We start from the raw sequence: 16,455 nt of genomic DNA on the forward strand, positions 1-16,455 counted from the left end.
GGGCCTGGTGGAGGCTGCCCCTGCACTGCTGGGGGGTGGGGGTGGTGGGAGACATGAGTGAGGGCCTGCTGGGGGCTGCCCCTGCACTGCTGGGGGTTGTAGGTAATAGGGGACATGAGTGGGGGCCTGGTGGAGGCTGCCCCTGCACTGCTGGGGGGTGGGGGTAATGGGGACATGAGTGGGGGCCTGGTGGAGGCTGCCCCTGGTGGCTGGGGGGTGGGGGTGGTGGGAGACATGAGTGGGGGCCTGGTGGAGGCTGCACCTGGTGGCTGGGGGGTGGGGGTGATAGGGGACATGAGTGGGGGCCTGGTGGGTGCTGCCCCTGCACTGCTGGGGGGTGGGGGTAATAGGGAACATGAGTGGGGGCCTGGTGGAGGCTGCCCCTGCACTGCTGGGGGGCGGGGGTGGTGGTAGACATGGGTGGGGGCCTGGTGGAGGCTGCCCCTGCACTGCTGGGGGGCGGGGGTGGTGGTAGACATGGGTGGGGGCCTGGTGGAGGCTGCCCCTGGTGGCTGGGGGTGCAGGGGGACATGCGTTGGTGGGCAGTAGTGCAAGGTGACATGTGGGTTGGCTGGGGGGCATGGCCATGGTGGATGGGGTGCCTGCAGGACATGTGCAGGGTAGGACCCTGTGGTGTGGGCCACCTGCAGGGGCCGTGGAGGGTGTAGAGGGAACACCTGGGAGGACCCACACATTCAATTCACGTGTGGTGCTCCCCGCGCACCCCTGTTATACACGTACTCTGCTGAAATCGAGGGTGTGATACTTCCCGCGCACCCCTGAAATACACGTACCCTGCTGATTATGCGTGTGATAATTCCCGCGCACCCCTGAAATACACGTACCCTGCTGCTTTTGCGTGTGATACTTCCCGCGCACCCCTGTAATACACGTACCCTGATGGAATCGCGTGTGATACTTCCCGCGCACCCCTGAAATACACGTACCCTGCTGATTTTGCGTGTGATACTTCCCGCGCAGCCCTGAAATACACGTACCCTGCTGCTTTTGCGTGTGATACTTCCCGCGCACCCCTGTAATACACGTACCCTGATGGAATCGCGTGTGATACTTCCCGCGCAACCCCTGAAATACACGTACCCTGCTGCTTTTGCGTGTGATACTTCCCGCGCACCCCTGAAATACACGTACCCTGCTGATTTTGCGTGTGATACTTTCCGCGCACCCCTGATGCACACGTACACAGGACAAGCGCGTGTGGAACTTCCCGTGAACCACTGAAATACACGATCCCCGCTTGGCGTTTGCTGTTTGCCAGCCCTGTGAACTGGTCCAGGGTTAGCGCAGCCCTTTGCGATTATTTGGGGATTTTGAAGGCTTTTCCTTGTGCGAGGGCGTACTTGGGGGCGTAACTGCCGCTGCTGCAGGGTCGCTGCGCCACGCTGCGCCACGGCTGGTTTTGGATGCAAAAATCCATGAATACGCTGTGCGCGGAAATCGGTTTTAGCGCACGTGGTTGGCGCAGACATTCGCACGGGCACGCTGTGCACCAGTCGCATGCGCCACTTTTGTGCGAATTTCTATGAATTACCCTATAAATGTTCCCGATTGCTGTGCTGAAATCTCCATCTCTGGGGCTCCCGATCGTTGGCATGTCTACCTATAAAATGTATTTATTTAAATTTTTCCCATCTACTATAATCAACTATCACTTCAAAACCTGTCTGCTATCTACAACACAGCTTTAAAAAACCAAGTGAATTTCTTGCACTTAAAATTTTTCTCATTTGCAAAGCATGTTGAACTAACATATTGTAAATAAAATATAAATGCTGCACATAGTCAAATGAAACGCATGCATACACTATGTTCAGATATCAAACAAGAATACAACCAAAAAAAAAATAAAAATCAACGTCTACATTAACATCAGTGCTATAAACACACAAAATTACTAACTTCTTTCTTTTACAATTACAGTGAAGACCACCCTCCTGAAAATCAGCAGCATCTAAACTACAAACAACATATCCGAACAAACCTGCTCATTCCACAAAAAAGAGTACAATACTACCTTAATATTCTTACTGTTCCTCAAAGAGAAAAATAATTAGAGGGAACATTGATGTACACTTGTCTCCCTGTGGACTGCTGAACCTTCCTTTTGTAGGCCTTTACTTCCAAAATATTTTCTCTGGATACGGTTGATTTCTTCTTGTAGGTCTTTGGGTGTACCATGTAGAAGAGTGTTATTTAAATTGGCTAGTTCTAAAGCAGGACTTTTAGCATAGTACAGTTTATAGACTAGATTTCTTATAGTTGAATGATGTGTTGATATCATTTTGATATCATGGAAGGTGCTTTTGCAAATAGGTCCTGAAATGCAGGCTAATGAATGTCCTTGTAGTCCTGTGTATTTGCGCACTGTACAGGTATCCATATTTTGCAGCACTTTTATTTTGATTTTGTCAAGCCTTTCACACACTGATTGAGGAAATGGCGTAAAGATTTGAAAGATTTTTTGGGAATGTTACACATTGACGTGCATGGCCATGTGTATACTGGACGTTTTGGTTCAGTCGAAAGGAGAGGTAATTCTGAGTTTTCTGGGGATATTTTTGTAAGCAGTATATCTTGTTCCATTATGGTATTATTAATTTTTTCATAACCTCGTCCACTGCTATGTATGGCAATTGTGTTTGTTTGTTTTTTTGTATGCTTCTTCATTAAAATATGGTTCTGTGTTCGTGGTGTGCCATGCACCCAAGACTGTGTGCCCTGCCAACACCCACCACAGCATATCACACCCATGGTGGCTTATAACTCAGTATCACACCCATAGAATCAAACATTTTAACTGCGGCATATACTTAATTTGCACCCAAGACTCTAGGCCCTGCCCACAACCACCTGATAGATATTCGATTCTATGGGTGTGATCTATGGGCGTGATATGCTGCGGTGGTTGTGGCCAGGGCCTAGAGTCTTGGGTGTATGGCCTACAGCTTACGGCCTGCGGCCATGCACCCAAGACTCTAGGCCCTAGCCACAACCACCGCAGCATATCACACCCATGGCAGCTTATAACTCAGTATCACACCCATAGAATCAAACATTTTAACAGTGGCATATACTCAATTTTAATGTCCGCTGACACCACGCGTGTCCTTAGAACAGTTTCAACTTGCCTGCGCAAAGCATGGACGGGAATACTATCTTTAGGACACCCCTCATTTTCACTAATTACGAACTTTCTGGACAGCGCAAGCATGGCGAATACATCTGTAGCACCTGCCACCTAAACAAATACAGTATTTCACCCATCTCTTACTCCCCAAACCTCCCCAAGCACTCTTGCACACTAAAACACTCCCGAAAACTGCATTTCGCCTCGGTTTGCCACCACGCTGTCAGCGGATCCAAGATGGCAGGCGCATCGGAACAATCTGGCGCACTTCACGCCTCACTCCAGCCAATCGGCGGACACGTTGCGTGTCCGCGGACATGAACCGAGCCAATTAGCCAATCAGTGTCCTGCCCACAGAGCGAACAGGGAAGTGTCTCTGCGGAGCGGACATAGATATCACTAATTTTTTTAGACCTACTTTTTGATCGTTTTAAAGAAAACTACTGGATGGATTTTCACCAAATTTACAAAAGCGCGCTTTTGGGACCAAGCCCCTGCTCCCGGTGAAAATCCATCCAGCGGTTTGGGCTGTAGGCGTGCGCACATTGTTTCCCCCATTCATTCTATGGGAAAAAAAAATTGGGACCCCCCTATAACTTCCCCCCCCCCCCGGATCAAACCTCACCAAACTTTGCACAAAAATACATATACTTTTATTGCAATGTTTGGTGTGGATTCGTCCAGCAAGAGCGAAGTTATAAGCTTCCCAAAAAGTGCTCTTCTTATGGGAATAGTAACTTAACCATATCTACACAGGCACTAACGTGGCTGTGTAATATATTGTATATAAGGTGGTAAGAATCATGTGGTAATTGCAGGGATCTTTAAAAGATGGTTGTTTTGAGGGGATAAAACGTAAATATAATATAAGTGTATCTGTTTCAAAAATTCAGTTAGTATTACACACTTATATTCTAAGTAAATAGTCAAGTAAAACAGTTGGAGAATGCAGCATATTTGATACATGGTCCAATATCCTATCTAGTTGTTGAGAAATACAAAATATTACCTTGTGTGGCAGTTATAATATTCACTATACATTTCAAGGCATGATGATAGATACAAGGTTCAATTAAATAATTAGATTCATGTTTCTGATATTATGATTGGAATAAGAACAAAAAATACAATAATAATGGTATCATACTATTGTGGAAATATGATCTAAATAATTTAGAAAAGATATATAATAGTCACAATTCTCGTAAATTTACAATAAGTTGGTTAATGCTGAACATGACATTAAATGTCAGTATGCATATGTATTCCAGGTGATCTAATAAGATCACAAAAGTAAATAATATTGTGGTTGCATATAGTTTTAGAGGAATGCTCAAAAGTGTAAGTCCTCATTAATTCTGAATGGGTACCTACAATCAAGTCTATCAATCCAACACATTTTGCGCTGTGATAGTTTTTTAGACATAACACCTCCCCATGGTGTTTGATGTACCACTTCCAAACCTATACACCATAGTTGTGCTATTATGTCTCTGTGTTAGGCGGAAACCTGTGCAGTTCCCTCTGGGACCACTGCAAAGGATTTAGGACTACAGATGTTTGGCGGTGAACCCACTTGGTAGCAGTCTGTACCACACAGATTCACTTGGTAGCTGTGGCTGAGCAGTCAGACTTCTCTCAAGAAGAGTTAAGCAGTATGTGGAGTATACAATATAGGACAATTCTTCACAGTACGACAGGCAAACACGCAACAAGGCTTCAGTGTAAAGATATTAAGGTATTTATTTATAACGGAACATCTATAGAAAACACTATGGCACTATCACGGCAAACACTTCAATTACAATTACTCTACGCAGAAGAAAACGATCAATCCCCCTAACAATATTTCGACAAGTCTAGGTTCTACCGGTATCACTTATTTTCAGACAGAGGTGTATACCTCAACCTAGATGGCACTCTAATATTAGTTAGGACGGGAGTGAAAAATAAGCAGGTTACGAAATCAACACAGTCCAATACTTCACGGATAAAATGCAAGGCAAGAAGGCAAGAACCACAATAGATCATAAAGTTCAGAGGCCAGACCCACTCGGAGAGAGGCACGGCGATATGTCCCAAAAAGTCTCTAGTGGAAATGCGTTCGAGTCTTTGTAGCAAATTGTTATCGGCAGATTGAACCAGTTCAGAACAACACGCTAGAAAAAGCTTGGAGGCGACCCAACGGAAAGGCGAGGATTAAGACACCTCACTCGAACCGATCGAAAGGGAAGCCAGGCGGACACGGTACCTTGTTGTGGAGAGACAGCTCCGGCGGGGGCAGATGTTCCTGGTGGTGGATGCACGTCGGGTCTTTGCCAAGAGTAGAGATGATCTCGTCATCGAAGAAAAGTGAAGTCCGGTGCACCACCAGGGAAGAGACCAGCCGCGGAGTGCTCCGTCACAAGGCACCACCTTTTGGTCGCGGTACAGGGGTAGTGGCTATCCGGTTGCCGGGGTGCTCTGCATGGCCAATTCGACCACCGCGTCCTGAGGCGAAGAAAAAGTAAAGGGGACTGGTTGTTCCCACCAGTCAGGGGAAGAGACTCTCCGGCAGGGAGATCTCCTCTGTCGTCGGGAAGTGGTGAGTCGGTTCTGCAGGGCTCCACCGGAGGTGTCGTCGTTGCAGGTCGGCTCAGCGTTACCCTCGTCGGATTCTTAGATCCTGTGGCGACTTCTGAAGATCCAGTCCCAAAAGCCCTGCTTTTATGCAGAAAACCCCCATTCATTCTGCCTAGCTGTCAATCAACACTCGCTTAGTGGTGAGCGGGGAGGCTCACCACTTGGGCCAATCATTCCAGAGTGCGACCGGGGTTGGCAAGGCAACTCGGTCCAGGGTGCCTAAACCCCCTCCCACACCCCTGTGGTAACCCAGACAGAATGGCACCACTTTGGAGGGTCTCTGTACAGAGGCCCGCCAAAAGTGGAACAAAGGGCTCAACCTTTGGTTTAGGAGTCACAGAGACAAACACAGACACCATTTTAAAAACCGAGTTCTGGCAGAAAATACCATCCGATAAACTTATTTAAGATAAGTAGACCGGGGGTACGTTAGAGATGAACGAGGAAAAGTATCAATCTCCAACAATGGGACGAATCCCATAGGGTTATGTCTGGGGTCGAACATAAGAAGAAGTTTCCACTGGCACCAGCCAAAACTCGACAAGGGGGGGCGGGACAGTGCCCCCTCGAGTAACAGACCCAGGAGTAATCGAATTACCCCTACTAGCACGTCCACAATAAGATGGTTGGTACTAGTTCTGTTAGTAAATGTAGGTCTAGTAAAGCCAATGGTGACTTTACATGCCCGGGGAGACAGTAGTCAGTCCCCGGGTATGGAGTCTATGGTGGAGGTCCGCTAGGACGCCCCGTGTTACGGCACGTAGGGTGTGGTGTAACACACATAGAAAAACATATGAGACCCTATGCAGTAAAAGACCCCATAGCCCATAGAACACATGGATATTCAAAGGAATTACACACAATCATGTCCAAGAGTGGGAGGAAAAGAGTCTCACTCTTGGCAGGATGGAAAAAAACAAACTCCAGAAATCCAGCAAAGCTGCTGGGGGACTCACTAGGTTAGGAAATTCAACCTAAACAGAGAATTCTCCCTAACACCCGCCCCCCCAGACTAAGGGACAGGAGGATTTAATCCACTCCTGGATGAATCGCATACCTCTAGTCGATGACATACATCCTAGAGAGACCATCAGCATTTTGGTGGTGACACCCTGACCTGTGCTCAATGGTGAAATCAAACCCTTGCAGGCAGATCGACCATTTCAATAGTTTTGGGTTTTCCCCTTTCAATTGCATTAACCATCTCAAGGGTTGGTGGTCAGTCTGAATGACAAAAGCAGAACCATACAAGTACGGCCTAAACTTCTTCAGAGCCCACACGATAGCAAAGCACTGTCTTTCGATTGTTGCCCACCTTGTTTCAGGATCCTTCAGCTTGCGGCTGATGAAGCAAACGGGGTGCTCCCTACCTTTCCCATCCAGTTGACTGAGTACGGCACCTATCCCTACATTGGAAGCATCTGTCTGCATAATGAAGTGTTGGCGGTAATCAGGAGCTCTGAGTACTGGGGCTTGGCAAAGAGCCTTTTTCAGGTTTTCAAAAGCCTGATGGCACTCCTCGTTCCATTTAACCTTTTTAGGAAATTTGGGCGAGGAGATGACATTCAGTGGAGAAGCTATGGTCCCATAGTTCTCTATGAAATTCCTGTAGTACCCAGTGAGGCCTAGGAAGGCTCTCACTTGGGTTTGAGTAGTAGGTGTTGTCCAATTTTGCACAGCTTCAATCTTACTGAGCAAAGGCCTTATTTCTCCATCTCCTATCTCATGTCCAAGATAGACTACCTTACTCTGTCCAATTTGGCATTTACTCACCTTTATGGTCAGATTGGCTTGTCCAAGAGCCTGCAAAACATCTCTTAGGTGGGTTACATGTTCTTCCCAGGAATTGCTGAACACTGCGATGTCATCCAAGTATGCCATGCAGAAGTCCTCCATCCCATTCAGAACCTGGTTTACCATCCGTTGAAACGTAGCAGGTGCATTCTTCAATCCGACAGGCATTACCTTAAACTGGTATAAGCCAACAGGAGTAGAAAATGCAGTTTTCTCCTTGGCATGGTCTGTCAGGGCTATTTGCCAATAGCCTGACGTCAAGTCAAATGTGCTGAGGAACTTGGCGGCACCAAGTTTATCCACCAACTCATCTGTTCTTGGCAAAGGGTGGGCATCAGTCGTGGTGACTGCATTAAGAGCTCTATAATCCACGCAGAATCTAAGCTCTTTAGATCCGGCCTTTGGTACTAACACAACTGGGCTAGACCATGGAATAGTAGAGGGCTCTATTACCCCGAGATCAAGCATCTTGCTGACCTCACCTTTGATGTGTGTTTGTACGTTTTCTGACATTCTGTATCCTCTGCTTTTGACTGGCAGACAGTCACCAGTGAGTATGTCATGCTGGCCCCAAGGGGTCAAGCCTGGCGAAAGCGAGAACAGAGAGGCAAACTGATTCAACATGGATTTGCACTCTTCTTGTTGCTCGGGTGTCAGATTGGGGGAGAGATTTACTCCTCCAATTTGTTCGTCTAAGGGTAAGCCTCTGAGGAGATCCGGAAGAGCGTCACTCTCTTCTTCTTCCTCGGATGAGGCTAGAAGCAACGCTCCTACATCAGGTCGTGAGACATACGCTTTGAGGCGGTTGGTGTAGAAGACGGTCGGAGCCTCCTTGGGTTGCCCAAGTCCACCAGATAGTTAACCTCTCCGAGTTTACCCACAACTCTGAAGGGTCCCATCCATTTATCTTGCAAGGCCCTCTGCCTTGTTGGGATCATAACGAGAACGAGCTGGTCTTGAGCGAACTCAACCATGTTAGCCTTTAGATTGTGCCAGTGCTTGACCAATGCTTGTCCAGCTTTCAAGTTATCGCTTGCTTCCTTCGTCATGCGCGACATTCTCCTCCGGAGACCTATCACGTAGTCAGTCACTCTGACTGGCTTGGGGGAAGGAGCACTTTCCAACCCCTCCTTAATCAAGGCCAAAGGACCTCTGACGGGATGACCATAGAGAAGCTCGAAGGGAGAGTAACCTACTCCCTCCTGAGGGACTTCTCTATAAGCAAAGAGAAGGCATGGCAGTAGAAGGTCCCACTTACGCTTAAGGGGTTCTTCTAAAGCACCTATCATGCTCTTCATGGTTCGGTTGAACCGTTCTACCAACCCATTGGTTTGGGGGTGGTAAGCTGTTGAGAACTTGTAAGTAACTCCACAGGTTTTCCACATGGCTTTCATGTAGTGGGGCATAAAGTTTGACCCCCTGTCAGAGATTACTTCCTTAGGAAACCCGACCCTAGTAAAAATACCAAGGAGGGCCTTAGCCACAGCCGGATCTGTAACAGTCCTCATAGCAATGGCCTCAGGATACCTAGTGGCATGGTCTACTACAACAAGCATAAACCTGTTGCCTGAGGAGGTTGGAGGATCAAGGGGACCAACAATATCAATCCCTACTCTCTCAAATGGGACTCCCACAAATGGGAGAGGCACTAAAGGTGCCACATTCTTGGAGCCAACCTTACCAGAGGTCTGGCAGGTGTGGCAGCTCCTGCAGTGTTTTTCTACTTCGGCCCCCATCTTTGGCCAATAGAAGTAGAGAGAGAGCCTTTCCTTAGTCTTCTTGAAACTCAAGTGTCCAGCCAAAGGAATCTCGTGGGCTAACTGCAAGAACTGTGGTCTGTTCTCTTGGGGTACTACAAGTCGTTTGTAGTCTCCAGGTGCAGACTCGGTCGGTTCACTGTAGAAGAGGCCATCTTCCCAGTGCAACCTGTATTTCCCAGGCTCTTGCCCTTCAGCCTGTGCTTCTGCCTGGTGGCGAAGACCTTCCAGAGTTGGACATTCTCTCTGTCCCTTACTGAAGTCTGCCCTGTTGGGTCCACCTTCTGCCAGTAAAGACTGCAGCTCAGGAGGGTCAACAGGATCCAGATCTCCAATGAGTTCCTGGCCTTCCATTAGCTCTTCCTCAGAGTGTAATTCTACCACACAGGGGTGTACCTCCCTCTCAGCCTCAGCTGGAGGTGGAGTTACGGGTGTACTTTTGGACAACTGCGGGGAAGTCCGTGTTGGCTGCACTGAAATGCAGGCTGCTGGTTTTGGGATAGAAGTCTTAGGTTTCCCTTTCGCTTCTGATTTCTTGGAGACAGCTGCCGACAATTCTAGTGGAGCAGGAGTGATTTCTGTCTTCATCATCTCCTGGAGAGTACCGCGCATGGTCCTCTCTCTTGAGGGTCTGGTTAGCTCCTGTAACCGTTTACTAGGAGGTCTGGGAGTATGCGATACAACTCTGAGAGTTTTCAAATCGTTACCCAACAGTACGCGTCCTGGTACCTCACTCTGTATGCTGACAGGTATCTTTACAGTCATGTCGTTACACTGGATGAGAACTGGTAATTGGGGAAGTATCTGCACGGGCCCTCCAGCTAACTTGGTGAGGCGTTTGGGTGCCTTAGCAACATCCTCAGCCTAAAAAAACAATGTATCCACCACAGTTATGCTGGCCGCAGTGTCCCTAATGGCAGGAGTCTCCTGGCCATTCACCTGGACACTGTCCTTATAATACTCTTTAGTATTATCGGGGATAGAATTATAGACATCTAAATTCTGTTGTTCCCACAACCCCAGAGATACTAAAGAAACGCAGGCTGAGACTCCAATGGGTTCGTCAGCTAGCAGTAGAAAGTTTCCACTTGCCATTTGGACTTCCTCCTCTGGAGCGAAGGCTAAGGAGACATGCTGGACCCCTGAAGGTTTACCCTTACATCTGGGATCTCCTTTCACGTGGTCAGTCGAGCCACACACAAAGCATTTACCAAACACTTTTTGGAAATGTGGCTTGTTCTGACCTCCTTCCGGTTTGGCACCAGAAGACACACTATTCTGTTGTGGTTTTCCCGGTGGCTTACCCTTCTGGTTTTGTTTGGGGCCCTCTTTGGAATTTGAGTTATTCGAATTCTCTTTTGAGTCTTTTTTAGGCTTTTTTCCCTCATCCTTATTCTGAGTTGCCCCAGAATCCTTATGAGTAGCCCTGTTGGCAACCCACAAGTCAGCGGCCTTAGCTAGCGTCCGGGAATCCAATTCCTTCGAATCAGCCAAGTGCTGTCTGAGCTCAGGAGAACAGGCATCATAAATCGACTCCAACATAAGAAGATTCTTCATACCCTCATAAGTGTTCACTTTGTAACCCTTAATCCATCCCTCTAAGTTTTTCAACCCTTCACTCACCCAGGCAGCCCAAGGGGTACCATCATGCTTTTTGAGGGTTCTAAACCTCTTAAGATACTGGGAAGGGGTCTTCCCGAATCTAGCTATCAAAGCTGGTTTCACACTTTCGTAATCCGTCTTATCCGCCTCCCCCAACTCCATTACCACATCAGTCGCAACAGGAGGGAGCCTAGAGAACAACCAGGGAAGTAAAGCATTCCCGGTGATGTCCTGGAGCCCATGATTGTACTCAAACAGTTTTAACCAATCCAACATATCCAATCTCGGTTCATACATACCCACTAATTCCTTCGGCATCCGGGGTCTTTTGGGACTGGAGCTCCTAGAGGAACCAGAGGAGAGAGAAGCATTTTCCATAGACAACTTTTTCATTTCTAACTCGTGATTAAGTTCTATTTCCCTGAGTCTTAACTCAGCCTTCTTCTGCTCAGCCTGGGCATTCATCCGTCTGACCTCGAGCTCTTGGTTTTGTTCAGATTGAGCCAAGAACCGTTTGTATTCTAATTCGAGCTTCATTTTTTCAAGTTCAAAATAAGCAGGGTTACTTGTGGGACCTGGTATGGACCCCCGTAGGTACAGCTGGTAAGGCAGATAGAGGAGCAGGGGAGACAGTTTCGTTAGCCTCTCCGTCCTCGTCAGCCTCTTCATCGCTATCATCAGAATTACGATTTAGATCAACACCATCACTGTTATCTATATTTGCTGGAGAAATTGGTTCCTCTGAACCAGTATCCAGACTTTAGTTCGCCAGCAATCTCTCTATTAGTTCTAACTTCTTGCCTCTTACAGAAAGATTCTCTTGCCTACAGAGAGCTCGCAAACTCTCAGTATTTTCACCTGACAAGGATTCTTGACTGTAAGTTTCCATCGTAGACATGTTTGTGAAAGTTGCTTTTAAGTGCTAAGCTTTGTGGTTAGTTATCCTAAAGCGTCGAAAAGCACTCTAAACTGTACACTCGATACAAATCCCACGACTGTACACCAGTGTTAGGCGGAAACCTGTGCAGTTCCCTCTGGGACCACTGCAAAAGATTTAGGACTACAGGTGTTTGGCGGTGAACCCACTTGGTAGCAGTCTGTACCACACAGATTCACTTGGTAGCTGTGGCTGAGCAGTCAGACTTCTCTCAAGAAGAGTTAAGCAGTATGTGGAGTATACAATATAGGACAATTCTTCACAGTACGACAAGCAAACACGCAACAAGGCTTCAGTGTAAAGATATTAAAGTATTTATTTATAACGGAACATCTATAGAAAACACTATGGCACTATCACGGCAAACACTTCAATTACAATTACTCTACGCAGAAGAAAACGATCAATCCCCCTAATAATATTTCGACAAGTCTAGGTTCTACCGGTATCACTTATTTTCAGACAGAGGTGTATACCTCAACCTAGATGGCACTCTAATATTAGTTAGGACGGGAGAGAAAAATAGGCAGGTTACGAAATCAACACAGTTCAATACTTCACGGATAAAATGCAAGGCAAGAAGGCAAGAACCACAATAGATCATAAAGTTCAGAGGCCAGGCACACTTGGAGAGAGGCACGGCGACATGTCCCAAAAAGTCTCTAGTGGAAATGCGTTCGAGTCTTTTTAGCAAATTGTTATCGGCAGATTGAACCAGTTCAGAACAACATGCTAGAAAAAGCTTGGAGGCGACCCAACGGAAAGGCGAGGATTAAGACACCTCACTCGAACCGATCGAAAGGGAAGCCAGGCGGACACGGTACCTTGTTTTGGAGAGACAGCTCCGGCGGGGGCAGTTGTTCCTGGTGGTGGATGCACGTCGGGTCTTTGCCAAGAGTAGAGATGATCTCGTCGTCGAAGAAAAGTGAAGTCCGGTGCACCACCAGGGAAGAGACCAGCCGCGGAGTGCTCCGTCACAAGGCACCACCTTTTGGTTGCGGTACAGGGGTAGTGGCTATCCGGTTGATGGGGTGCTCTGCACGGGCAATTCGACCACTGCGTCCTGAGGCGAAGAAAAAGCAAAGGGGACTGGTTGTTCCCACCAGTCAGGGGAAGAGACTCTCCGGCAGGGAGATCTCCTCTGTCGTCAGGAAGTGGTGAGTCGGTTCTGCAGGGCTCCACCGGAGGTGTCGTCGTTGCAGGTCGGCTCAGTGTTACCCTCGTCGGATTCTTAGGTCCTGTGGCGACTTCTGAAGATCTAGTCCCAAAAGCCCTGCTTTTATGCAGAAAACCCCCATTCATTCAGCCTAGCTGTCAATCAACACTCGCTAAGTGGTGAGCGGGGAGGCTCACCACTTGGGCCAATCACTCCAGTGTGCAACCGGAGTTGGCAAGGCAACTCGGTCCAGGGTGCCTAAACCCCCTCCCACACCCCTGTGGTAACCCAGACAGAATGGCACCACTTTGGAGGGTCTCTGTACAGAGGCCCGCCAAAAGTGGAACAAAGGGCTCAACCTTTGGTTTAGGAGTCACAGAGACGAACACAGACGCCATTTTAAAAACCGAGTTCTGGCAGAAAATACCATCCGATAAACTTATTTAAGATAAGTAGACCGGGGGTACGTTAGAGATTAACGAGGAAAAGTATCAATCTCCAACAATGGGACGAATCCCATAGGGTTATGTCCGGGGTCGAACATAACAAGTAGTTTCCACTGCCACCAGCCAAAACTTGACGAGGGGGGACGGGACAGTGCCCCCTCGAGTAACAGACCCAGGAGTAATCGAATTACCCCTACTAGCACGTCCACAATAAGATGGTTGGTACTAGTTCTGTTAGTAAATTTAGGTCTAGTAAAGCCAATGGTGACTTTACATGCCCGGGGAGACAGTAGTCAGTCCCCGGGTATGGAGTCTATGGTGGAGGTCCGCTAGGACGCCCCAGTGTTACGGCACGTAGGGTGTGGTGTAACACACATAGAAAAACATATGAGACCCTATGGAGTAAAAGACCCCATAGCCCATAGAACACATGGATATTCAAAGGAATTACACACATTCATGTCCAAGAGTGGGAGGAAAAGAGTCTCACTCTTGGCAGGATGGAAAAAAACAAACTCCAGAAATCCAGCAAAGCTGCTGGGGGACTCACTAGGTTAGGAAATTCAGCCTAAACAGAGAATTCTCCCTAACACTCTGTTTGCCTTGAAATGTCTGGCAACAGGGGATTTAAAGTTACCTGGGCGAATGTTAGATTTGTGCTTGGCCTGATGTTCCTTCACTTTGCAGGATGGTTGTCTTGTGTAGTAGTGGCCACAGGGACAACATAAACCATAGATGACATCACGTGTATTGCTGTACTGCTTGTTGCAAAATGGTGTAATTTAATCTCTTATTCTGATTGAGGAGGTTTTATAGTATTAACCTTCATAATGCTGTTGCAGTTCTGGAAATTAAGGCATGGTTATGTCCTGGGTCTGGTTTTTTTTGTCTAACTGGATGTATCCTTTCTGCCTTGACTAAGTGGTCAAGGAAGTTTTTTCCACATTTATAGGCTATGATTGGCGGTTTAGGGAATAGTTTTAGTAGTTCAATTTTATTCATTTCCGATTTCTTTAATGACTCTAATGATGTGGAGACTTTGACATGAGTACTTAATAATGTGGAGAAATGGGAAGGAATCACTTTTGGTTTTAGGTGTGAGTGGTTCCTGTCTGGTCTTGTTGGAGACTTTTCAGAGACCCTCACTAAAAATTGACTGTGGGTAGCCTCTTCAGTAAAAGTGATCTGACATTATCTCACGCTCCCTAGTCCTGGTGTCATTATCAGAAATAATTCTCCTAAGTCTAAGAGGTTGTCTATATGGAAAACTATTCCTTAGATGTTGGGGATGGAAACCTGAATAGTGTAATGTGTTGTTAACATCCATTGGTTAACTGAAAATAGTACTAGCTAATGTGTCGTGTTGCAAGGCTATTTCAACATCTAGAAAATGTAATTTGGGGTTACCAATCTCTGGGGTAAATTTGATTCTAGGTGTGAAGTGTTTAGATAATCCACAAACTTTCCAATTTGGTGCCACTCCAAATGGCAAACACATCATCAATAAATCTTTTCCAACAAAACAACTTGGCTGACCACATTTCATGATTGAGTATTAAGACATTTCAAAGTGCTATGTTAAGATGTTAGTGTAGACTGGGGCCACTGCTGAACCCATTGAGGTACCGGATAATCATAAGTAGTATGTGCTGTGAAAGTGGAAGAAAGTGTTATATAAGATTATCTTTGTAAGCTCACTGGTAAAGATTGTGTTTGTTTGAAATGCAGCCTACTGTGGGAGTATCCATTCAAGTGCTTCAAATCCCCTCCTCATGTGCGATAGAGGTGTATAGGCTTTGCACATCCAATGACAATAAGAGACAGTGGGCCTCATTACAAGTCCGGCGGCAACCGTGCCGGTAAAACCAGCAGATTGCTCCGATCTTGTACATTTTACCGTGCCTGGCTTGCCGGGAACACCAGGGGATTCCAACCCCACCGGTCTTGTAAGTCATGCAACGGTAAAATGTTAGTCCCCATTCCCATAGAGTCCAACGGGACTCTATGGCAGTGGGGACCATGGAACCCCCGGCACTGTTAATAATGGTGCTGGTGCTTCCGAGAAAGTTTGCCTAGCGTGGCGCTGTGCCCGGCAAGGTCAGACCTTTATTCGACATTGGGCCTCATTACAAATACGGAGGTAACCGTGCCGGTAAAACCGGCAGATTGCTGCTGGACTTCTACATTTCACCGGCGCCTGGCTTGCCGTTAACACTGGGCGATTCCAACCATGCCGGTCCAGGAAGTCAGTGCCGGTAGTCCCCATTCCCATAGAGTCCAATAGGACACTATGGACTGGGGATCAGGGAAGCACCCGCACCGTTAATAACGTGACAGTGCTTCTGTGAAAGTCTGCCTACCGTAGCCGCGGTGCCCCGCAGTGTCAGACTTGTCGGGCACAGCGGCTCCAGCAGACAGTCTTGTACTTTGCTGGTCTGGAAACAACAATGCCAGTAAGCAAAAAGAAAAAACAATCATACAAAAATACATGTAATAACTAAAAAGGATTTTGTGTGTGCTAAAAACCATTAAGAAAGAAGAAAAAAAGAATCAACAACTGTATAAAGAAGTAGACCAGCAATAAAAACTCAGCAGCGACAGTGCACCCATCATTCATTAAATTCCAATCCACTCAATGCCAGCAGTTAGAGCATACACATACATGGTTAATTCAGTGCCCTTTTCCTCTGCAGGCAAGCTCCAGGCTAAGTACTACAGGTAGGGGGAAGGACTGCATCAGAAAAGATAAAGCGGATCTTAAGGTGCGTGGGCCAGCACCCTGTAACACAGGCCTCAGATACGAACGCCTCAGCCGAATGGTCGAGGAACAAGTTAACAAAAAGTGAGAAATGGTTTAATTTGCAGCACCACACAGTGGGCATAACTCACGATTCATTAACCCCCCCCCCGCCCCCACCAAGAGTATGTGAAGGCTGCAACTGGAAGAATATCCAACCTAAAAGGGGCGTACCGCGATTTTTCATAACCAGGAA

This window comes from Ambystoma mexicanum, chromosome 6p (assembly GCF_040938575.1).
Source record: "Ambystoma mexicanum isolate Mex_15411 chromosome 6p, UKY_AmexF1_1, whole genome shotgun sequence".
In the NCBI taxonomy this organism is placed as follows: domain Eukaryota; kingdom Metazoa; phylum Chordata; class Amphibia; order Caudata; family Ambystomatidae; genus Ambystoma; species Ambystoma mexicanum.